Source organism: Aythya fuligula, chromosome 2, assembly GCF_009819795.1.
Source record: "Aythya fuligula isolate bAytFul2 chromosome 2, bAytFul2.pri, whole genome shotgun sequence".
Classification (NCBI taxonomy): domain Eukaryota; kingdom Metazoa; phylum Chordata; class Aves; order Anseriformes; family Anatidae; genus Aythya; species Aythya fuligula.
The window spans coordinates 132,180,562-132,203,777 of record NC_045560.1 but is presented as its reverse complement, the minus strand read 5'-3'; the positions used below and the strand labels follow the sequence as shown (position 1 = coordinate 132,203,777).

At 39.3% G+C, this 23,216-nt stretch overlaps 1 protein-coding gene across 3 annotated transcripts in view; it reads right to left on the bottom strand.

Annotated features, from left to right (window-relative positions):
* Positions 1–14,392, bottom strand: part of WWP1 (WW domain containing E3 ubiquitin protein ligase 1) — a 59,945-nt gene extending 45,553 nt beyond the window's left edge. For 2 of the 3 annotated variants that reach the window (XM_032180925.1, XM_032180927.1), the window contains exon 1: positions 14,336–14,392. The gene's annotated coding sequence lies outside the window, so the exon portion shown is untranslated. Of the gene's footprint in view, positions 1–1,765; positions 1,786–14,335 lie in introns of those variants that run through there. The other variant, XM_032180926.1, reaches the window with a different exon arrangement.
* Positions 14,393–23,216: the final 8,824 nt, after the last annotated feature.

Below are 23,216 nucleotides of genomic sequence, written 5' to 3'. Positions count from 1 at the left end.
TTGGAACAACAAATACATATTTATAAATTAACAAATCAGGGAAATACCCAGGAAATACTTATCGAAGAAGCTCTGAGTGAGGAAGATGACGTTACAATTTTTTGCAATTGTTCTAATATACGTTCTGATGTCCAATTAATGAAAACTTCAAGGATGTTGGAGTGTTTCTCTGAAACACCCCCTACCCTAGCATAAGCTGTCTGAACATACTGACAAAAATGTAATAAAGTGGGTCACGAAGCCAGTCACATGAGCAGATGCACACACACACATTCTTATGACGTTAGTCCACTTAAAAATAAAAAAACACACATGCTGACATAGCCAGGAACTCAGAAACCATCCATAAAGCTGAAGTTTTACTTCATATGCCAATTTGGACTACAGCAACTTTTCCAGTTTTAGTTTCAGACATTTAGATCAGATATTTATACAAAACTGTGGCAGAGAACTTAAGAAGTCATTCAGCTGACTGCAGTTTCAGCCAGTACAAGAGAGAAGATTGAATAGAAAATAAATGTAATTGCCATTTAAAACAACTTATATGCAATCACAATGTATTTTGCTTAGTGATCATGCTTTAATAAACGCTGATTTATGCTCTTGCTAATCTGATGCTTCTGTTCCAGAAACAATACAGAACTGGATGGATAAGGGAATGAAAAATAAGCACGAATACAGACTACACCAGGAATAAGTACCGTCAAATCAAAAGCCTTCCTGAATCCCCCCAAATCGAAATAAGAAAACTTGAAATCTAGCTGTATAAATGCACTAGGCAAGGACAAAGGAAGTAGATATGCAAAAAGCCTAAATGTTACTAGCACCTTTCATTCAATTTACTTTAAGTATAACTAAGAATACAGATGGGTAAAATCCCCACAGTGTCATAAGTATTATTTTTCTTGTATGAGAGCATATCCTCCAAATTCAAATGGAAATACAGACCAAAAAAGTCTTTTTTCAAATTATTTTTTTTTTTAAAACAAGGAAGCACAGCTATTTAAGTTTTTTCCCCTGTAAGCAAAAAAGGTATGGTGAGTCAACCACTTCCCTGGACAGCCTGTTCCAATGCCTCACAACCCTTTCAGTGAAGTGTTTTTTCCTACATCCAACATCCAACCTAAACCTCTTATGGCACAACTTAATGCCACTTCCTCATCTTATTATTTGGTGCTTGGGAAAAGAGACCAATCCCCACCTTGCTATAGCTTCCTTTAAGGTAATTGTAGAACGCAAAATGTCTCTACCAAAAGCACAGTATTTTTCTAATTCTGTTAAAGCTAATTGAAAGTTTTTCTAATTAACTGATTATAAAAAAAAAAAACTGCTAGTGTAGCTGTGTTCTTTTCAGAGAAGCAGTAATTCTTTATAATTAATAATAATAATAATAAAAAAAAGGATATCTCCTTTTGACATTGGAAAAAATCCATCTCAGAACTGATTATACACAAAGAGACCAAAGCAGGACTTTATCCTTAAAACATTAAGAGAGATCCAACCTTGAAACTAGTATTCCCAGACGCCCTCCCCTCTTAACAATTCCCATGGTTGTCCCGGTACTCAACATATCAAGTGCATCCCTGAGCAATAAACGTAGAAATGTTCAAGTGTATCTACAAATACAGCAAATATCTTAAAAGAACGGTCATTCACTGGATCCTAAACATAGCACTCTAATGCCTTACCCAGCACATTGAATTCTTGCACTTTGGCCAACTAATCAATGATTGCACAGTAGAATATCTTGCAGACTAATCATTACCTCTGGTCTCCCAGTCCTCATGCCCAAGGCAGCCCACAAGACACTTTCTGAAACAACCTCATGACAAAGTTCTGCCCACATGGGGCCTGCTCCTCTGGATATCTGGAATCACACATTTGACAGTTAGTTTTATGGCACATTATAGATTCTCCTTCTCCTTAATAGCCTCTTCATGTTTCACAACCTGAAGAACACCTGTCATTTTTCCCCCACCATATACACCACTTTTCCCCATAAACACCGTAACTTCTACTCCAGGGATGCCATTTTCCCTCTCAGATATCTCTACAGTGCATACCTAACTAAATTTGGAACTATTGCTCTTTAACATCCAACCTGAAAGTTTGACATGTTTGTTTCAGATCTGGAGAAGAATCTGTGTACCCAAAAATGCATTGACCTTTATTAAACTGAGCCGGACAGCCAGCAAATGAGTATTTGTACAACTCTCATCTTGCCTACAGCCAACACTAACAAAGGAGTTCTAAGAACTGACACTCCCTAAATAGATAGCTTTGGTAATCAACAACTAAAATTACAACAATACTTGCACCTAGGCAAATACAAAACTTTAAAGTCAAAGCTTTATTTCCCTGAGCTCCACAAGCACGTCTGCGACTGTAAGAAGCAATGGAAAGCCTACACTTATCATCAAGGGATATCTCCTATAAACAGTAATAGGGCCATCTGAGAACCATTAAAGTTTCTGCTTGATATTTGTAACAAAATTCATTTATTGTTCTTTACTTCCTAAAAATCTGATCTGTCCTCTTCCATATAAGATGTTCTCCACCGTGTTAACATCTCCTATGACAGGCTAATTAAAAGGTTAGCAATTCCATCCTCCTTTCTAACCAAATATGAAGTAACTAAGAATGTACTGTGAAGCCAAGAAGGTACTTTATTTTAGGTGTGATGGTCTAGGGGCATGGACAAGAAACAGTATGTAAGCCAGTATTACCTTTTATTAACAAATAATTTATCTGTATATGTGAGGGGTGAACAATCTTCTCCTATGAACAGAAGCTTAAAGTAAGAAGCTATATCCATGAATATCTTCTATATTTAGTCAAAATACTTGATGGTTAGTTTTGATTCATTTCAATTGGATGCCTGAATTTAATATAAGCATACACTGGTTTATAATTCTCCTTTTTGGGTATAACTAATTAACTTTATTAACTTTAATTAACTCCTACTAAGCATACAGAAGGAAAGCAAGGTCCAAATTACACAAACAGCTCTAACCTTTGTTTTCTAACCTGTCTGCTTTACTTTGAAGAGCTTACATTCTGTCAATTTAACTCAATAGATCTGTTTATATGACACTGAAATGTTGCATTTTTTCACAGAATATGCCAAGTTCCTTGTCTTTTGGTATTCTCCTTTTGCCCTAACACAAACTGTCAATTCCCAATCAAATTTCTTTTTTTTTTTTTACCTGCCTAAATTCAATCACTTACTATTTTTAAGACCATTATTTTTTGTTGTTTTCACCTTCAACTTTCAGTCCTATGGCTATTTTTGTCTTTGAATAATCTAAATCATAGGACTGGCTTGTAATATGGTGACCATCACTTGCTGAGCAACAAATTATTTTCTGTGGCACCTACTACTGGTTCTGAACTTCAGTCAACCAAGTAGCAGTACTCCATCAGACTTGTAAATATTAACTACAAAAACAAATGGATCTGGACGACAGGAAGGAAAAATTGCAAGTATTTTTCATTGTTTCGAAACCTTTGTAATTGTAGGATATATTCCATGTTAATTCTGAACACTGAAAACTTCAGGAGACTGAAGTGTTCCTGATACTTAACATTCAGCATATAAACTGCACATTCACTATATATAATCCTGAATGTTTCATTTACATCAAGCCCATGGAGTGTCCTGATGGGCAGGCATATACTGTTGGCTTCCTTAGAACCTGCTTTGTCAGTAGTACAATTTCGGCTTCAGCAGTCTCCTCCTCAGAGTCTGTAAGGCCCTGTCAGCAAGACAAGGCTGTAGTTTTTGGCAACTAACAGCTTCTCCTGAGATGCTCCAACATTCACAATAAACTGCAAATATTTTGTTAGTAAGTTCCAAGTTACCAGCGTTATAGCAGACCTAGACAGATCTGAACTGGCAAGCAAACTGCTACTCTTCTTCAGACACTGGGTTTGATGCAAGCTTTTCTGTACATTAATTTATCCTTCTCAGGCCAACCTACACTCAGTTCTTCCCCACCCCCTGCTTCGAGCAAACAAACCTTTGTCCGTTCAGAGTGGCAACAGGCATGGAGAGCAAGCTACATATAAAAATATTTCATTTTCTGTCATTTCTCAAGCACATCGACTGACCGTTGTTTCAGACGTGGGAATACCAAACCATGCATTAACTGTAACATATTGCCAGCCGCATAGTACGGGCTAAGAAAAAATACAGTACAATTACAGAGGTTTACAAAACCTATTTTTGAGAGGGTTATGCAAGAGGTCTAAACAAATCACAGGCTATGAATCCACGGCACAAGTCTGCCTGCTCTGTTTTGTCTTATACTTAGACTAGCAGCTCCCTGGCAAAGACCTTTTTTAGCCTGGTTTCCCAAGCAAACATCGCATGTATGATTCATATTGTCCAACCGCCTCTTCCCACTCTTCCTTTCATCTCTATCCCTCTAAATGAATCTGTTCACCACCAGATTCAGTTTAACTTAACTGAAAAGTAACATCCTCTGATACACTTGGATCCCAGAAGCTTCATGAAAATCAACAGCTAGGTAGAGGAAAAAGACAATTTCCTGCACTTGCTGAGCAAAGGACTACAGCATGAACTCAAGTTATCCATGCTGCCTGGCCCAAAGACAGACACAGCTATAAATCAGTCTAGGTTGCTGCTGTGTACAGTGGATTTTTATTTATTTATTTTTTTTTAACTGTAAGAAAGGTCCAGAAGAAGAGGAGAGAATTGTGATGATGTTAAAAAAAAAAAAAAAAAAATCATGAGGCAAATTTCCCCGATCACAGAACAACTTATGTGACAAAATATTTAGGGCACACCTTGCTTATGAATCATAATCATGATGATGTTTCTTGATCCTACCAGAAAAATCACACAACAAAAAATACTAAAATGCCTCCTCTGTGTATTAGATAGGCCCCCCTCCCACAAAGTAATAACCCGAATAAACAACTTCCAGCTATCTTGAATAGAACAATGGTCACAATCCATATATCAAGAAATCTGGGATGAGTATTTCCCCCCTCATTTTAATATTCAACTGAACAGCTTCCACATCTATCAAAATAACACATACATCATATACTGGTTATATTTAGTCTTCAGTCTCTCTGGGTTACCTTCTGCTATGGGAAACCCTAATAGTACTTATAAATTATTGTGTATCAGACCTGCATTGAGAGCCATGAAAGTAATGCAGTAAAACATATCCCTAAAATATCAGCATTTGTAGTCTATCTGCATGGTGAACAGAAAACCTGACTGCAGTCACGTGGAGGCACATTGATATTAAATTTAATACTGTATGTAACGTGTTACAGCAATACAGGAAATGGAGAAGTATTTGGGCTGCAGAGCAGGCAGGCAGCCTGAGCACATACCACGAGTGCCCAGATAGCTTATAAAATCCACTCGCATCACCACAGCCTTATTAGTCACAAGAACCATTACTAGTGTAAGCATGTCCCTACTGCAGGCACAGCAGAACTAACCAAAAAATTCCAAAGGAACACTGAAGACAATGACAAAGAGCTTTGTTGTTTCTGCTGTGCCCTCATCATCCCTCCCCCTTGGTTCTGGGGGGTTTTGAAGAACCCATGATAAAGCAATACCAATTACAAGAAATGCATTAATACTCTCTCACAAAATAGGTCTTTCCCAGTCTCTGTTGTTTTGGTAAGTCAGTAAAAGGCAATAAGTCAATACTCAAAGAAAAACCTGCTTAGTGTTAAGGGCTGAAACAGCAGAAATGGTCTTTGCACAATTTTTGGCAGTAAGAGGTTTGATGTGATCCACCTCTCAACAGCTACCTCAAAAAACAGCTCAGTGAAGGAGAATTCACTGAATGTTCCCACTCTTTCCTCCCTGTGTTTGCTTTTTATAATGTGCTATGCAAGCCTCCTTCCAGCTGTCAATCTCAACAGTGTTAAACATTAAAACATGCCTGTCCTAATTCCCAGCACAGAGCCTGCCAGTCTTACCTATTAGTGAGATCACTCACCCAAGTATTGTCCCTGTTTTTCAGAAGGGCCCTCCAGTCTGTAGAATCCTCTAGCAATAAACCTGGTCCTTAATAAGGTGCACAGGTGATAAACCCTCCTTAAAACAAAGAGCAGCCTATTTCTGCTACTTATTTTCCAGTATGATTCTGAGATAACCCAATAACAAAATGTAACTGCTTTATGAATGCTTGTCCCATACAAATATTGCAAGCTGAGAAGATAAAAATTAGTAATATATAAGCCCTACCAGAAGCACCTTGTATTCCCAAGTGTCAGTACTGAACCACATCAATATATCTGAAAACAAGTTTAGTTCAAAGCTACAAAGGAATCAATGAACTATAAGAAAACAACTTAAATTTTGTAGTAAAACAGTGTTGGAAATATAGATTACATTTCTCCATTTAACAGATGACAATCATGAGGAATGCAGAAATACGCTCACGAGGGTCTGTATCCTTTCTGATACAAAGCAAAAGGCTATTTTATAAACCTGAAAGCATTACCAGCTAATTCTGGAGAACACTGCCCTGAAAACTTCAAAACCAAGTGACAACAAACACTGCACAGCAAAGGCCACCCAACTTCCCACTGCAGGAAGTCAATCATTCCCCCATTCTTGTTCATTTTAGAGCAACTTTTTCGGACAGATATTAGAGGCAGGGAGTGACAAAGAAGAGAAAAGCATCACCAGCACCCCCTAATGTAATCATGGCCAACAGAATTTTTTTGCTGCAAATCCTTTCAGTCCATAAATGCAATAAGAAGTGAATTTTTGAGGAGTTGAGGGGCTATATGTAATGGAATTTGCACATTAACTATTCCCACTTTCCATAAACCCACATTTCTTTGGTTTATCTGGCAATTTTCCCGAAAAACATGAACTTTGAGATGTTACCTCCAAAGAACAGCCCTGATTCCAGAGTCAACCTCCCAGAAAGGTCCCTCACAACAGCCATTGAGCCTAACAAACCAGTCAAAAAACTACACAGGCATAAAATTCTCATCGTAAATAGATGGTGTTTGGATTCAAAGACTGCAATATATTGCCTTGAACTGCCACACAACAGACTAAAATGTGCTTGACGTATTCCATAATACCACATGAGTTTCACATCTATGTTACTCTGCAGTAAAAAGTTCCACACCTAAGCTACAAGCTTTGTGAAGAACCACTTCCTTTTCTCTGTTTTTGAAAATAATGCTTACTAGTTTCATATGATATGGCCTTGCTTCTGTTGCCTTTGGTAAAATTTATCAGAAAATACACTAATAAATCTCTCTATTGTTCATGCCAGTCTTGGTTATTATATCCTTCCTTCTTCCAGTCTGAAGAGTATTAAGAATCCTTAGTCATTCCGTAAGTCTTCATCCACAGAAGTCAGTCATCCTTGTCTCAATGACACACTATTTAAGACAGGACAAAGAGAGGAAAAGATCAAAAAATGCACAAAACGTTCATTTGAGACTGGATTGTACCATGGGTATAAAAGGTGGCATGATGATGTTGTTAGAATAGAACAGAGAATAAAATAAACATCTTCTCCATCAACCTTTGAGACATCAACTATTTAAGCTGGGGGCGAGAGGTAGTATCAATCAACATCTAGAAATGTGTTCTTACTTCAGCCCTCAGGGTGGGAGAATAGGACACTTGAAACAAAATTTTCTAGGATGTAGGAAAACAAGCCCAAACAGCATCTCTTTGCAAATTAAGGTCTACTTCCTCTGATTTTGCTTTCGTATGGCCTTTCAAACTTTGAAACTGAAGCAAGCAATGTAATAGAATTACCAAACATAAAGAAGTACATCAACCTACCCTGAAAGCTGGCTGTTCCAAGTACTTGAGAAAACAAAACATAAACCAACCAACCAAGAAATAAACAAACAAAAACCTGTAGTGGTCAGTCTAGAATAATACATTCATAGGACATACTTAGAAACATGATTAGTCCACATCCTAAACTGTAAAGTCTGTAATCTTTCTTATTAAAGCACCTACTATTTATCAACACATCTTTTCCTTGTCCGTATCTGTTCCTTAGTTTGAGTCGTACATCAGCCAATCCCAACTGAACCTTGTAAACAATTACTTCCTGACAGACTACCCTACTCAGGTTTTCGAAGTATGCTCCAGTATCTCCTTGTTTAGTTACATGGCAGAAGGTTAAAAGCGCAAGCTGGAATTTACTCAGACTCAACCTCATTCAAAGGTCTGCTGGCCTCTGCTGAAGGTGCCCTCTTCCTCCAGTTCTTTTAAGCTGAAAAATAAGATCTACTTTCCAGTTTGTTTGCACAGACGCAGTACTATGTTAATAGTTTTCTACTTGAATTGGTTATTTTCCCTATCAAAAAATGGAATACAAACAATCAAGAAACAACAGTCTGTTTGCAAAAGAACTAAAGATAGGAGGTCCCCATATAATACAGGGACCACCTGCCATACAATAGTAACATTTAGCTGTTTCTGAAACAGCATATAAAATAAATATAAGAACTAGTATACAAGCTAATCTATATTATTTTCCTAATACATTCCAACATTTACGTTTTAGTTCATTCCCAATCAGATGTTTTCATAGAGTAATCTGTAATTATGTCAAGCTTTTATTACTAAATACTCAATTTACACCCCATTTTGATGAATAGTTCTAGCTACTTCTTCCAGTGTGCATTAAGCCTCGTATGTTAGCAAAAAAAAGTACCCATCATGATGTATTAAGCTAGCCTGTTTTGTCTCTCTGAAGTTCCCACTTCTACTACTCAGAAAATAATTTCACAACCTACAGATTGACAGATTTTTTTTAATTTAAATCGCTTTTGAGAAAAAGGACAAATAACCACTTGTACATCCATTAGTAGCAGTCTTTTTGCCATATAACAAGCTAAGATTCCCACTAGTTTTCTACCTCAAAACCATTCCCTTAACAAAGCAGTTTTATTCACCATTCCATGACAAGACAGCCTTGTCATAAACTTCTCACAAGACAGGCAGGTAGGGATTTTTTTATTATTATTTTTATTTGTAAATGGCACACAGATTACATCAGTCTTCCATCAGATTTTCAATTCTAATTGAATTTTTTCCCATTCTTGTAACTAGCATCCAAAAGTCAAAACACACTTAAAAAAAAAAGTCTTTCCAGATACTAAAGTAGGACAGCACTCATTTTTTGAAAAGATAACAGTGTAAGAAGGTAGCTGGAATTGGGGAAGAGGGAGGAAAAAAAAAAAAAAAAAGTGGCAAGAAAGAAGGCATAAAAGGAACTGAAATTCAAGAAAAAAAAGTGCTTCCACACTTCTATCCTGAGGGGAAAAGAAAAGGGAAGTGTGGCAACCCCACTGCTCTTCATCTTCATTTCAGCTTTCCTCTTATGTTTAATTTTGTTTTTTGACTGTTATGCACAGATTCTCTAGTGTCAGCATGCATACTAGAAAATGCAAGAGTTAATTCAATTTACCAGCTAGTAAAAACAAGGTCAGATTTTAAAATATATGTATCCTGATCTGTTTGGCAGTTTTAGTTTACGCATACAAAAACTACATTACATCTTACTGAATTTCTCAAGAATGAGCAGAGCACTGTGTTTCAAAACTGTACGTGTGTTCTTTTTCTAGTTCTAATGCCTGAACATATTGTGCAATTTCACAGATTAGGAACATAATCTTTCCTGTTTACTTTTCCCTATTATAAAACCATAGCTCCTTTGATTTGACTTATACTGAAATATCACTGGCTACATTTAAATGTATATACAGTCCAAAATTCTCTCAATATCCAACAACATGAGAAACAGAGGAAAAGTTTCATTTGTGGTGGTGTTTTTTGATTTGTTTTTGAAAGGATTCTTCTGCTAATCTGCTGCTCCATTCAAATATTGATAGTAAAAATCTCATTTAGAAACCCCAGTAACTAGAAACGTGTGCAGAATATACTTTACGCACTTTCCTCTGTGCATTCACAGAAGCACAGACAAGAGCTCTCTCCTGCCCACTTCAGGTTACAATGTGAAGATCCCAGAATGTCTAAAACAACAACAACAAAATTACTTTCCTCTATTTATTTATTTATTGTTCTCTTCTACCTCCACAATCAGCAACCTAACTCTGAAGTTCTATTAAAAAAAAAAAAATCGGACGGAATGATTCTGTGCTTCAGAACCACTTGAGAAGGTCAGTTACAAACACTTGTACTCTGTGCCATTTATATCCAAGATAAATGGAGAGAAAGTGCTACTGTGTTTTCAAGAACAGATCTTTATATTCGGAGGAATTATTCCAAAGTGGTTTCAGTCAGCGAAAAAATCCTTGCTTCAGACATCAGAGGTTGAATTTTACTACAGAAGTAATTAAATAACTCCCAGTTAACATCTCATGTGATGGATGTTAAGAGGTCTTCAGGTTTTGAACTGGTTACAATCAAGTACCCTCAGACCCTCGTGACTTGAAGTAGAACATTAACATTTCTCACATATTCCAGCAATAAGAAAAATGATGATAAATACAAAAAAAAAAAAATCAAAAGCTCAAGCAGATAATCTGCTTTGTTAAACACATGCTTCATTCCAATTTTTATTAAAGGCTTCTTTTAGTCAAAAGGCCTCATAAAGTAACACTACCCTCCAAGCAAAATTCAGTTAATTCTTCAAAGTCAAGAAACTTGTAAATTAAATCTGAATTCATATTCTCGTTAAATACAACTTTGAAAGTGCTTTCATGAAAATATTGAATTACCAAACCTTATGTTACATGACAAATCCTCGAAATTGACTGAGAGGTGAGGGATTGAAAAAATAACTTGTTTGCCCTGTATCTAGAGAACCACCGCAGTATACAGTCATGCAAACCTGCAGTCATTAGTTACTCCATACCACATTCCACGTGTCTAGTAGCTACCAAGAACTACATGTAATACAAGGATAAAGGTTTCCCTGAAATGTTAAGTAGGAAAAACCATAGCACACTCCCAGGTAAACAATTCTGACATACTATAACTATTCTGACAGCTCATAGCTCCTCTGAGTCCCTCGTGTTCTTCTGTAAAGCAGCATTAGGTTAAGCAATACAAAGCTAAACTCAAGCATGCTTCTGGTTAAACTATTAGGTCCTGAAACACAGTAAAAACATACCCCAAAAGGCAGTAATTATGAATTCCCAGTTAGAGAAAATAATTAAAAATAAAAAACTCTCCCTTAAAAAGGTACTATTGGAAATGTTAAGCAATAATAAACATGTCATGCCACTGCTCTGCAGGAAAAAAGAGGGTGCACCACTCATACAATCTGTTCTTTACTACAAGCCCTCAGATTAACTCTTCTAGACCACACCTACTCCTGCTGCCAATGGGGAAAATGAATTTCTCCCCTCAACTAAACCATTTTCCTTCGAGAAAGTAGAGGCGAGATCCCTGAAACATGTACTGGTCCCTGCCTGTGACTAGTTTAGGTCGCTATAGGAGAACATCCTAGCTCTGACCTAGGACCTACAGGGAAAACAAGTGGCCTACTGATGCAAAGAAAACAAAATGTTAAAGAAAGGCCTGGCTGTAAGCAAATCCTGCTCTCTGCACTTGCATGTAGGCTGAAGGAACAAAGAACATGTCCCTCGCCATGGCTTAACTCGAAATCCAAAGAAAGCTCCACAGCTCTAAGCTTACATAATTTCATAAGGACGGCAAAAAATGACAGGATCTGGTTCGACACTGGTTCACAAAGTAGAGAGCACCACCACCACCCCTGCCCCCAGTTTACACATTTTTATTCTGGAAGGCATACTGAAGCAGCTTATCTACTGACTTAGAGTCTTACGCAATTGATTAAGAGCTCAAAAGCCACTTTTTAATTGAGGTGAATGCTACACTGCGCGGAAGCAGGTAACATAGCTTAAAATATATGACATACTTTGAGTAGCTTTACTCTTTCTCTTCAGTCAAGACAAAAGAGAAAATCTTAAATTAAAAGTAGCTTCCAACAATCACTGAAGCACAGCTTGGAGGAAGCCATCCCAGCACAAATGTCTGCACTTGTCTGTCCCTCCATCCACTCCCCCTCCAAACCACATCATTTTCGCCAATTAAATTCTAGGATGGACTTGTTTTTTTGTTGTTGTTGCTTAGTTTTAAGCTAACGGTGTTTGGCCTAAGTGCACAAATAGTAAGCCTTATTTATTAATTGGAAATGGCTAGGCCATGAATTTTTTATTATGGTGCCTTGGATTTCAAATCTACTATTTTAATGGCATAGGGCAAAACTGAAGGCAAAACACACTTCCTGTGACAGATGCTGGTTTTGGACACGAAAAAGAGTTGGAGGGAAACAGAAGAACCTCCACACATATTCTTCTCAGAGAGAAACCAGGAAAGCGGGTGGAATTTCCAACTTATCAAAGTTCCCAACTTGATATGGAAACAACAAGCAACAGAACTAGCAGATATTCCTCTTCCTTCTACGGAGCCAGGAAAAGAGACTGATCAGCTCAGAACCCTGCAAGTATTCCCCTGATTTAAGAAGCACTTGTAGACAGGTGATTATTTTAACTTTATTGTCAACCCTTAAACAAGAATGCATGCAAACTCACAATGTTTTGTTCATTGATGTTTAGCAACAAACATATGTTATTTTTCCAAAAAAAATAATAATAATAATAATAATTTATACCCCTTTTGGTAATAAGCTGTTCCATACTGACAGATTAAATCTGTCTTGGTACATAACATTGCTTTCATGTTTTCAGGTATAATTATGCATTTAAGAGAATTATCTTACAGTATCATTGGAAAAAGACTACTAGTTACTCAAACTAGAAGCATTTACAGAATCACATCTTCACTTTAACGATGAAAATACACACCAAGGAAGCGATAAAAGGATTCTAAACCCACAGCTTCACAAGCACCATCAGCTAAAACTATTTCTGGTTGTCCCAGTTGAAAGCACCTTTATCAAGTTTCCAGACAAACTGTGCTTTTACAACTGTACAATGTTTCTCAAAAGGAGGAAAAATACACAGATATTTTCTATTTTTTTTAATCTTCACTAGTATTAATATTCATGAGAAATAATAGTTCAGTTTAAATCCACCAGCTTACTCAAATAAGGCAACACACACACAGAAAAAAGCCCAGGTTAATAAAGAATTATTACAGCCAATCATTAATCATTTCATTCCTCTGACAAGAAAGGGATTAAAGCAGAGTATGAGTTTTAAAGGGAGACACTTATTACTATGAAGGCAATATTGTCTTTCATGCGTATGTTTATAAATAACTCTGCCACCTCCATCAAGTGACAGTTTTATTACTGTCACTTGCTAGATGGTAAACTCACACAACCTGGGCTTTTTATGCAAAGTTTTCTATATGACGCAGGTTCTGTGTGAAAATATGGTTGAAATATGAAAATCTCCTTTTGTTTCATCCAAATACTGAAATTCCACACAAACACTGAAGAGCTCCCATTAAAACTAGGCAGCATGCAGTCCTTGTCCCTCCGATGCACAGTTTAAACATTTATAGACCTGGAAGCAGAGCTAGATCATCCTACTGCAACTTGGAGGAGAACCGACGTTCCCAGCATTAGGCTTTACAGAAAAAAAATCCAAGTAAATAAACACTGACACCAAGTTGTAACATTTTGCCACCACATAAACAGGGACGGGCGACACAAACAGACTCTTCGAGGTGCTGCACCCAGACGGTGTGCTCGGTAAAACAGGCATGAGGAGGACCCCGACAGCCCTGCGGACACCTCAAACAGTGGCAGCGAGGTCCCCCCTCCCTGCTGTACCCCCCCTTTTGGGGAGCACAGCGACGAGGGTGACAGCAGCCCGTGGTGCACGACAAACCTCTCCTCACCCCTGTCCCTCCCCGGCCGCCCCCCAGGCCGGCGGAGCCGCACGCACCCCCTGCCCCTCGGCCCCCAGCCCGCAGATAAGCCGCCGGGCGGCTCCCCACAGGTCGGGTCCCAGCCCTGGGCCGCGATAAGCCGGGTTCCTCCCCGTTCCCTTCCCAGCCAGGTGGGGGCCGAGGGACCCTCGGAGCCCCCTCCGGAGTGGCCTGCGGAGGGCGAGGGGCCGGGGCGCGGAGGCCGAGGCGGCGGCGACCTGGCCCCGGCTCCCTTCGCCATTTTAGCCCCCACGCCCATCGCTCGGTGACAGGGGCGGCCCGCAGCCGCCCGGCTCCCCCCTCCCCCGCGGATGGGAAGAGGGTGTGTGTGTGTGTGTGAGTGAGGGGGAGAAATAAAATAATAAAATAAAATTAAAATAAAACAACCCAAACCGCGGCCGTTTCGCTCGGCAGGCCGCCGGGCCAGCCCGCAAAGCGGCGCAGCCTGTTTTGTTTCCTTACCGTGGCTCGCAGCCTCGCAGCTGCCGCCTCCTTCTCCTCCCCCCACCTCCTCCTCCTCCTCCTCCTGCTTCGCCTTCCTCCTCCTCCTCCTCCTCCTCCTCCTCCTCCTCCTCCTCCTCCTCCTCCTCACCCCTCGGCCGCCGCGCAGGATGATGCCATCTCACCGCGGCAGCGGCGGCTCGCCCACAGCAACCCCCCTCCCGCCGCCGCGGCGCGCCCCCAACGGCCGAGCCAGCCTCGTGTGCGCGCCCCCGGCACGGGCTGCGGGAACCGTGGCGGAGCCGCCGCCGCCGCCGCCCGGGCGTCAGGGCCCGCTCGGAGCCCGGCAGTGCGCAGCGGCGCTGGGAGGGACGCAGGGAGGGAGGGAGGGAAGGAGAAAGGAGGGTCCGGGCCGAGGCTCTTCGCAGGGGGACAGGGCTTCTGCCGAGCGCCTGCCCCGGGCTGAACCAAGTCGGGCGGCGCGGCGGGGAGACGAGCGGAGCGGAGCCGAGCCGGGCGGGGAGGAGGAGCCGCGGGTTGGGGCGGGCGGTGCTGCCCCCTGAGGGGGAGCGCCCTGGGAAGGGGCTCCCCCGCGGCCGGGGGGGTGCCGGCTGGTGGAGGTCGGATCCTGCTCCCTGAGGGGGATTTGGGGCTCCCCCCGCAGCTGCACCTGGAGCACGGGGCCCCGGCATGGCTGAGGGAGGCACAGGCTGTCCCGGCGGGGCACCGCGAGAGGCTTCTGCCTCACGCCGAGGGGTAAACGGTGAGCTGCGAGGAGCAACAGCTCGCAGCGTGGAAGCCTGAAGGGACTGCCTGAAGGGACACGAGTCCTGTGAGGAGCGGCTGAGGGAGCTGGGGGTGTTTGGTCTGGGGAAGAGGAGGCTCAGGGGAGACCTCATTGCTCTCTGCAACTACCTGAGACGAAGGCGCGGGGAGCTGGGGTCGGCCTCTTCTCTCAGATGACTAGTGATAGGACTAGAGGGAATGGCCTCAAGTTGCACCAGAGGAGGTTTAGGTTGGAAATGAGGAGACATTTCTTCTCAGAAAGAGTAGTCAGATATTGTAACGGGTTGTGCAGGGAGGTGGTGAAGTCACTGTCCCTAGGGTTGTTCAAGGAAAGGTGGGACGTGGCACTTAGGGACATGGTTTAGTGGGTGACGTTGGTGGTAGGGGGATGGTCGGAACAGATGACCTTGAAGGTATTTTCCAACCTAAATGATTCTATGATTCCAGCCAAGTCTGGCATTTTGTTGGATTTAAAAAAAAAAAAAAAAATCTAGCAGCCTGATGAGCACACAAAGTCCTTCAGGATGCTCACAGAAGTACTGCTTTCCAACCTGTTTGTTCTTTATACAAGATCTATAGGAGTACCACAATGTTTGGAGAAGAAAAAATAAACATGTAAAATTCAACTTTAAGAATTATCTTTGACTGGCCTTCTCTAGAAGATAATACTAGGTCTTCTCTTCACTGGTAACACTGGTACAAGTGCCTGAAAACTGTGGTAGTTGGAGTGTTTGCACACTACAGCTGTGACAGATGTGAGCTTCAGGCTTGCAAAATCCATCGTGGGCCGTAAGGCTCCCTGTTTTTAGTTAGTAACCTAATTAAGCCATCTGATTTGCAGAATTCAATAAATAATGTTTTCTGTGCATCAGCTATCATATTTAAAGAATGCAATTGTGCTTTTGTTATGAGATTGCCCCAAATGAACTACTGTCTTACTCCAAGGAACTACTCTTACTGTCCTTCAGAGTCTGCCAGTAAGGTCCATCTCTCTTTCCTGCTAATTTATTTTTGTTTTACCTGAGGTAAAGCAATTTAATTGAAATCTAGAGTAAAAATGCCAGTACGTTTAGGTGGGGACATTCTTACAGGGGAAAAAATTATGTTGAGGAACTTTCCATTGGATTCACCTTTGCATTCTCATAAGTAAAGGACCAGTGAAGGTGTAAATAGCAACATTTCTATATCTGCTCTGTATGTAAGCTTTTAATTCTCCCATTTCTGAGGTTCTCCTCTTCCAAGGCTTTGCTCATTACTAATGTCAGTAATCCGATACTTGTATTTCGTGAAAAATATGAGCATTATTTCTTCAGAATAGTCTGTAAGTGTAAAATTATTAAAATTACCCTTGCCTTATGAAGTATGAAAGTGTGTAGCGATTTGAGACAATACTCTGTATACAAGTTTTGGGCTTCTCTGGCTTGCCTCCTCTGTTTCAAAATAAGCTTTGTCGTACATTTGTCTCACCCTGGGGAACAGTGACATTCCAAGTATTATTCCCTCTTAAAAAGACATTTGATACATTTCTGAAAGCAAAATGTCACAAGTTGATTAATTGCACAATTTGGGTTTTAAATGTCTTATAAAACCTCAGGATTCTTCCATTTTTACAACCAGTTTTAGGGCAATAGGTAATAAATAAAAGTATATGCATAGTGTTTAGAAGCTATGCATGGAAAACTAGCTGAAAGCATGTTATACTTAAGGTATACTTGTTAAGAATCAGAAAAAATATGGTTTACTTCATTTTGCAGGTATCCACCTTATTTTTTTTTCTATTGTGCTATGGCCAGTAAAGATTACACTTTCTGTCATTCAGAGCTGAAGACTGGGAGGAATGAATGCAGGTTCAGTTGCCTCAGTGCTTCAAACCTTTGTTCTTTAGGGGGTTGAAATACATTGTTAACCTCAAGTAAGGTCTCAGAAACCTTATCAAAACATAAAGTACCCAAAGTTTGAACTTGACAAAACAGCCTGCATGAAGATTTATTTGAAATTCAATCAGCACGGCTTTTGCAAAATCTGGGTTAGAGAAGACTAGAGTGTCCGCTGGTCAGAGTTGTATCTTTCCTCTTCAGCGAACATTACTGCTCACAGAGGACTGGCAGTGAGCACAGCTAACCTTTAATTGGAAAGTCTGTGTGAATGGCAGTGGTTTTGCTCAAACAACTCTTCTGGAGAACTCCTCTGGAACTCAATAGGAAATGAACCGTTAAAAGATATAAATGTGTCTCCAGCAGCATATAAAATTAGTACAGAGTACCATCTATTTTAATTTCTGTTCTTTTTGAATTTCTCAGACATCTTATAAAAGCCCCATTAAACTATAATGCCCTCGTGCTACAGAACAGTTTAGAAAATTTTATTAAAAAAAAAGTAAAAATGAAGTGTAATAATTCAACTTCCATAACAGTAACACAGTAGTAGAAGATGATGCTGAAACCAAATCTTTCTTTAAGAGACTCAAATACAAACTGGTTTCACTTGAGAAAAGGCATGCAGAACTATTCTGCATGTATGTGTGGTTTCTGTTGTTTGAAATGAGCAAAGAGTTATAATACGTTTTAAATGCAAGTGGTTAGGTTGGTTGCTTATGCAGCGCTAATCTTCCAACTGTGAAAAATCCGAGAAGCAATATCTAATGAGAGTAGAGGGAAGATTTGACTGTCAACAGTAACACAGTTTGAATGAAGATTTATTATACAAAACTCATGCAGAGTAAGAAAACTTATGTATAAGTTTCTTTGGACCATGTGTAAAAATGCATCTGGGCACGTGAGGTGTGGCTTGGGTAGAAATTAAATTCTCGCTTCAAGAGCACAAGCTGCAGAGCACCATGGATGTAGTCACTTGGGTCTTTCAGTGTGCGTATTTGGTGACTCTAGACATGGGCAGTGGGCACCTGATGTCTTCACTGCAGCAAAAAATTGCTGATTGACTTCTGCCTGTTTTGTTTGCAGTCCAAACAGTAGGTAGTATATCATCTGAAATCCATGGTGGGCCGAATCAGAGAGGCATGGTTAGGGAATACCAAGTACACAAAAGATGTGAAACCCACACAAAGTACAGAAGTTGCTGTAAGGATAAAAGCAGATGGAAATGTGGTAGCAGTGATCACCGGGCTTACAGTATTATCATGCGTAGGTAAGATGGGACCTAGAGAACTTGCATTCTCTGCCCTCCTCAGCTTCAAAAAGCTCAGGCCAACCTCTTCTGACAAGGCTGACTGACCAGTGAGGGTTGTCTGATTTGGGTCAGGATTATCCATCCTGAGCAGTCTCTGTGCAGCTTCACAAAAGCACACTGAAGTAGTGCAAGAGTATTGCCGGATGGCCCAGCAATTAGGGAACTTAGCTGGAACAGCTGGAAAGTTTTAGTTTCTGGTACTTCTTCCCAACAGCATTCAGACATAACCAATGGCTTTTCAATGCACAATATTGGCTCCTGTTCCAGGACAATAAACACTCCCTATAACAACTGAATGTCTGCATTGTTGGCATCCTGTCAGAGTCTCCTCATATTTCTCTCTCTGGTTCCATGATTATTATGATCTGAAAGTGGATTGAGTATAGTTATATATACATTTTATTTATATACATATGTATGTTTGTAAAACTACACCTCAAACATATGAGAATATCTTATTTATATGGCAAGTAAGGGGCAGGGTTTTATGCTAATGGCGGTATATGTTTTTTAACATTATACTCGAAGTAGAATCCTACCTTAGGCATTTTTTCCAGCATATTTTAAAGTCTCTAGTTTTCCAATGGTTAGGGAAATTGGGTACTATACCTTCCAGTTATTTACTATTTCATATCTCCTCCCATCTCTCTGAGGTATGTGTATGTTGCTTCTTACATAAGGTATGAAATATGGATTCTACTGTTATGTACACAGTATCTGGCACAATAAGGCTCTAGTCTGTGATACAAGGTTTTTTTTGCATGTGTAGCAGTGTAAATAATACCTAGTAATTACTTTGGCCACACCTGATTTAACTTGATGCCTAGCAAGAATTTTCTGGCTGATTACATTAAAATATTTTTTGTTTTGTTTTGTTTTTAAGCAGCATTATGGAGAAATTAAAAACGGATAAATTGCAAAGACTTGACTTCCAGTTAGCAGAAATCAATAAAATTGCTTGGTGCTCTGGTCTTACACAATATCAGTTTCTTTACCTAGAAGTTTGGAAATAAAAGGAGAATCTTTTTCCTGTGCCTGGACCAACAACAACAACAACAACAAAAAAGTGTTAATCCAAAACAAAATGTTACAATCCAAAAGTTGTACCTGTAAAGGACAAGTGAATGGCTGAGAGGGGTAAAAACCATTTATTTTTATCTACAGTCCAATAAAGTATAGGTTCCCTGTATACAAGCATCTTCCAAAATGGCTTCGTGTTTTGGGAGTACAATTATTTCAGTACCTTGACATTTTCATCTTTTCAGGTCTGTTACTCATCCCTGAGGCACTGGTGAACCAGCAATGAATTTATTATTTTTTCATGTAAGCATGCAGGTTTGTGTGCCAAATCCTAAAAGTCAACAAAAACAACTTTTGAAAGCGTTGTTATTTCTGGTGGGCTGTCTCACAAGATGTAAGACTTACTTTGTGAAAATAAATCATGTACAAACCAGTATGTCTCATCTCCTGTTGTAGGAAACATACCCGTTTGCTTTGGTTTAAGTCTGATACTGCAAGGTCTTCTCCAAACTCAGAAAAACAAATTTCACAAGAAAGTGTTTGAAATGTAGACAAAGCGTACAGTACCTTTTTATCAAGTGCTGTTTCCACACTGCAATAGTGTGTAATTTACTAACGTGAATTCACATTTATTGAAATTGTAGCAGAAAAAAGCTTGAGCCTCTGTCTGAAGTCCTTGCCTCATACAGGGTCACTGTTTTGAAGCACGGCTGCACTTCTGGGTTGGAAGCAGGTCTCAAGTAGGGTGAGGTTGGGAGCAGATAATTAGTAAGCTGGGTGTTGCTTAGATGTCTGAGGAGATAAAAGTCAGGTAATGGAGAATGAAGGACTCTAGTCCTACTTTATGAAAGTAAATGGTATGCACCAGAAGAGTGTGGGAGCATAGCAAGTCAGTGTGGAGCCAGGGGAAGGAAGAGAAAGGCATGATGTGTGAGAGGGTCATTGCAATAAGGTGACAGGAATAGGTTGCTTTGTTCCATTCATATTTCAGTAGCTTTATTATTTTTTTTCTCTGCAATAAATAGACAATGAGTTTTGGAAAAGCAAAACAGAGTATGGAAAATGATTTTAGTGTCACTTCCTGTAGAAGTAGGATCTATGTTGAGTGAATTGGTCTATGCTGACTGAATTGGTCAGTTCACTGATCAATTACCCCTACACCTCCACAACAACTTTTGAATTTGGTGGCCGACTTCAAATGTGTCTTAAACAGGCAGGCAAATTCCTACAAACTTTAAAAAAATAGATAGCAGGGTACAGTAGAAACCTTCTGCAAATGCCCCCTGGAAGGTCTACAGGTAAAGGAAAAGCTATATCATTAAACAGTGTGCTATTAACCACCAAAGAATGGGGAGATAAATAGTAAGCAAAAAGCCAGCCAGCCCTTATGGATGCTTGCTGTAAAAGAAGGCTTCAGTTGGAATTGCATTCTTAGGCCCCAGACTCAATCAACCATGAGAAAAAAATCTTTAGGAGACCAAGCTTCATTAGCTCCCGTACCACTGAGTGATGTGATTTAACTGCAGCATCACCTAAAGCAAGGCTATGAAGCCAATAGTCTGATAGTTATTGATGGTCAAAAACATATAAAAAGGGAACTCAGAAAGAAAATCAAAGCCAGAAATTTGTGCACACACGTGGTCTCATGCAGGCCATACAAGCCAAATGGAAGAGGAAAATAAATTTAGGATAATTTCTATATCTTTGTATTTGCCTGTAAGAGAAAGCAATTGCAACTACTTTGTAACAGTAAGTGCAAGATGGTCTTTGAAATGTGAGATTGGTTCTATTTATTTATTTATTTACTTACTTACTTATTTCTACAGGTTAAGTGCTTCTTCAGTTAAAAGATTGAGAAATGTAGTGCTCTGGGGACCACAGTAAAAGGGAATCAAGGTTTTGTTTACTATATGTCCTTTTTCTTTTATCTAGCTATTTAGGTAGCAGAACTGAAAATTCACAAGTGTGTGTAAATTGTGTTCACCTATTATGAGTACATGGCCTAAGTGAACCAGTCAGACATTGGTTTTATCTGCAAGTTACTTGTCTTTTCACAATCCTTTTCTGAGCATTATCTGGAAAAAATAAGAAATCCAAATCTTCAATTGTGGTATTTTCTGAGACTTAACCATCTATTTTTTCCTCTTAACACTATATGGGTTATTATAACATTCATGGTTATTTAAGAACTGCGAACTCTATTTAAGAACTTTTCCTTTTATAGAGAACACGTCCATATTGCATTTCTGTGCAAAACTCATGACTTTCATGAAAACACGATTTTCTTTTCTTCTAAAGAAAAACAAAGATCGTGAACCTGAGCTTTTTCCTGACTTGCCTCTCTGACCTTTCTTATATTCTTAACTGCAAACCTTTTTTCTCAAGCCCTAGTACTCCTTTTATCTCTGAAAACCATCACTTCATTTCCTGAACTGGAGATAAGACTTAGGCCAAGATAGTACAGTAAATAAAATAGACTTATAGTTCCATGCATGTGTTCTAAAAATATGATTTATTTTTTTTTCCCCCAGGTATTTGCAGTATCGTACTGTTATGTTTCTGTATGTATAACTCCAATGTTTCAAGTAATTTACGTTCACTTCATTATTAAGGCAATACACATCCATAGTAGAACAGTAATCTTGGCGAACAGTTCCTTCCATGACTAAACTGTAACTGGGGATAGACTAGAAAATGTTTACCTTAGAAATTTCTATACTGCTTTAGGCTTTCTTATTCTCAGCTATAAGACATTGTCCCCAGAATGTAATTAAAGTTTCACTAGCAATTTGTGCATGTTGAAATGAGATACAAAATTCATACTCATGTATACTTTATTTGATATTTAAAGTGTTTTAGACACAAAGGGGAATAAGAATATTTATAAATTGTTATTTTTAAAATTTCTCTCATGACTTATACAGGAGTGTTTTAACCAATTAAATATTAATATGGAACAACACATGCATGCTTACTGTAAAAATCAGAGTATGTTGCTCTTTAAAAGCATTTAAAATGAATTGTAGTGTTACTTTCACATTCTGCACATTCAGTTTACAATACAGAAGTTTTAGCACAAATCTGACACGTGGACAAGAGATGAATTTGAAATAGAGCAATTCTTCCACTTTTTTTGTCTTCTGCATTCACCTAGATGACATCAGTTGATTTGGAAAACTAGTTTGTTATACATATATGATCGCTAAAATATTGGCAGTGTCACAAGTAATTCAATGAGTGTTAAGTAGTATTTCCTGCTGTAGTCTCAAGTATTTGCCATATAGTGGACGGAAGTAAGCTCCAAGTGAAAACACATTCATGTAGAAAATCCATGTTTACCCACAGCAATTTCTCTGTCATGTGTAAGGCTTTGAAGAAAAGGCTTTCTTGAGAGTTTTCAAGAGCATAGATTCCTATATGCAAAGGTATTTGTAAGATATATATGGGAGATAAATACATTTGTTTTGTTGTGTGTTTCAAGGGTGAGTCCTATCTTGCACATCTCTGTGTGTGAACTGTAGGTATCTCCTTTGGCTCTCTACCAAGCACTGAGTGAATTACAGAACTGACATGAGATACTGTACCAAAAGATTGTTTTATGAACACAGCCTCAGGGATGGTTCTTATTTTCAGAAAGTAGAACTACCCACCATCTGTCTTACGTTCATTGGGTGATAGGTAGCAGAAAAATGAATGCAAGGTTGAACTGAGAAAGTCGAGGGAAGAAGGATCACATGTAATAACAGAAATCTACAAGGTTGCTGGTTGTATATGTTATTATTAATAATAATTAATTTATTTTTTATTCCTATTTTTTTTGCTAAAAATTCTGTCCAGCATTTCCTAAGGGAGAAACAACAGCTAGTTTTGGCAATGAAAGATATAACATGGCTGGTGCATTGTTCTTTTA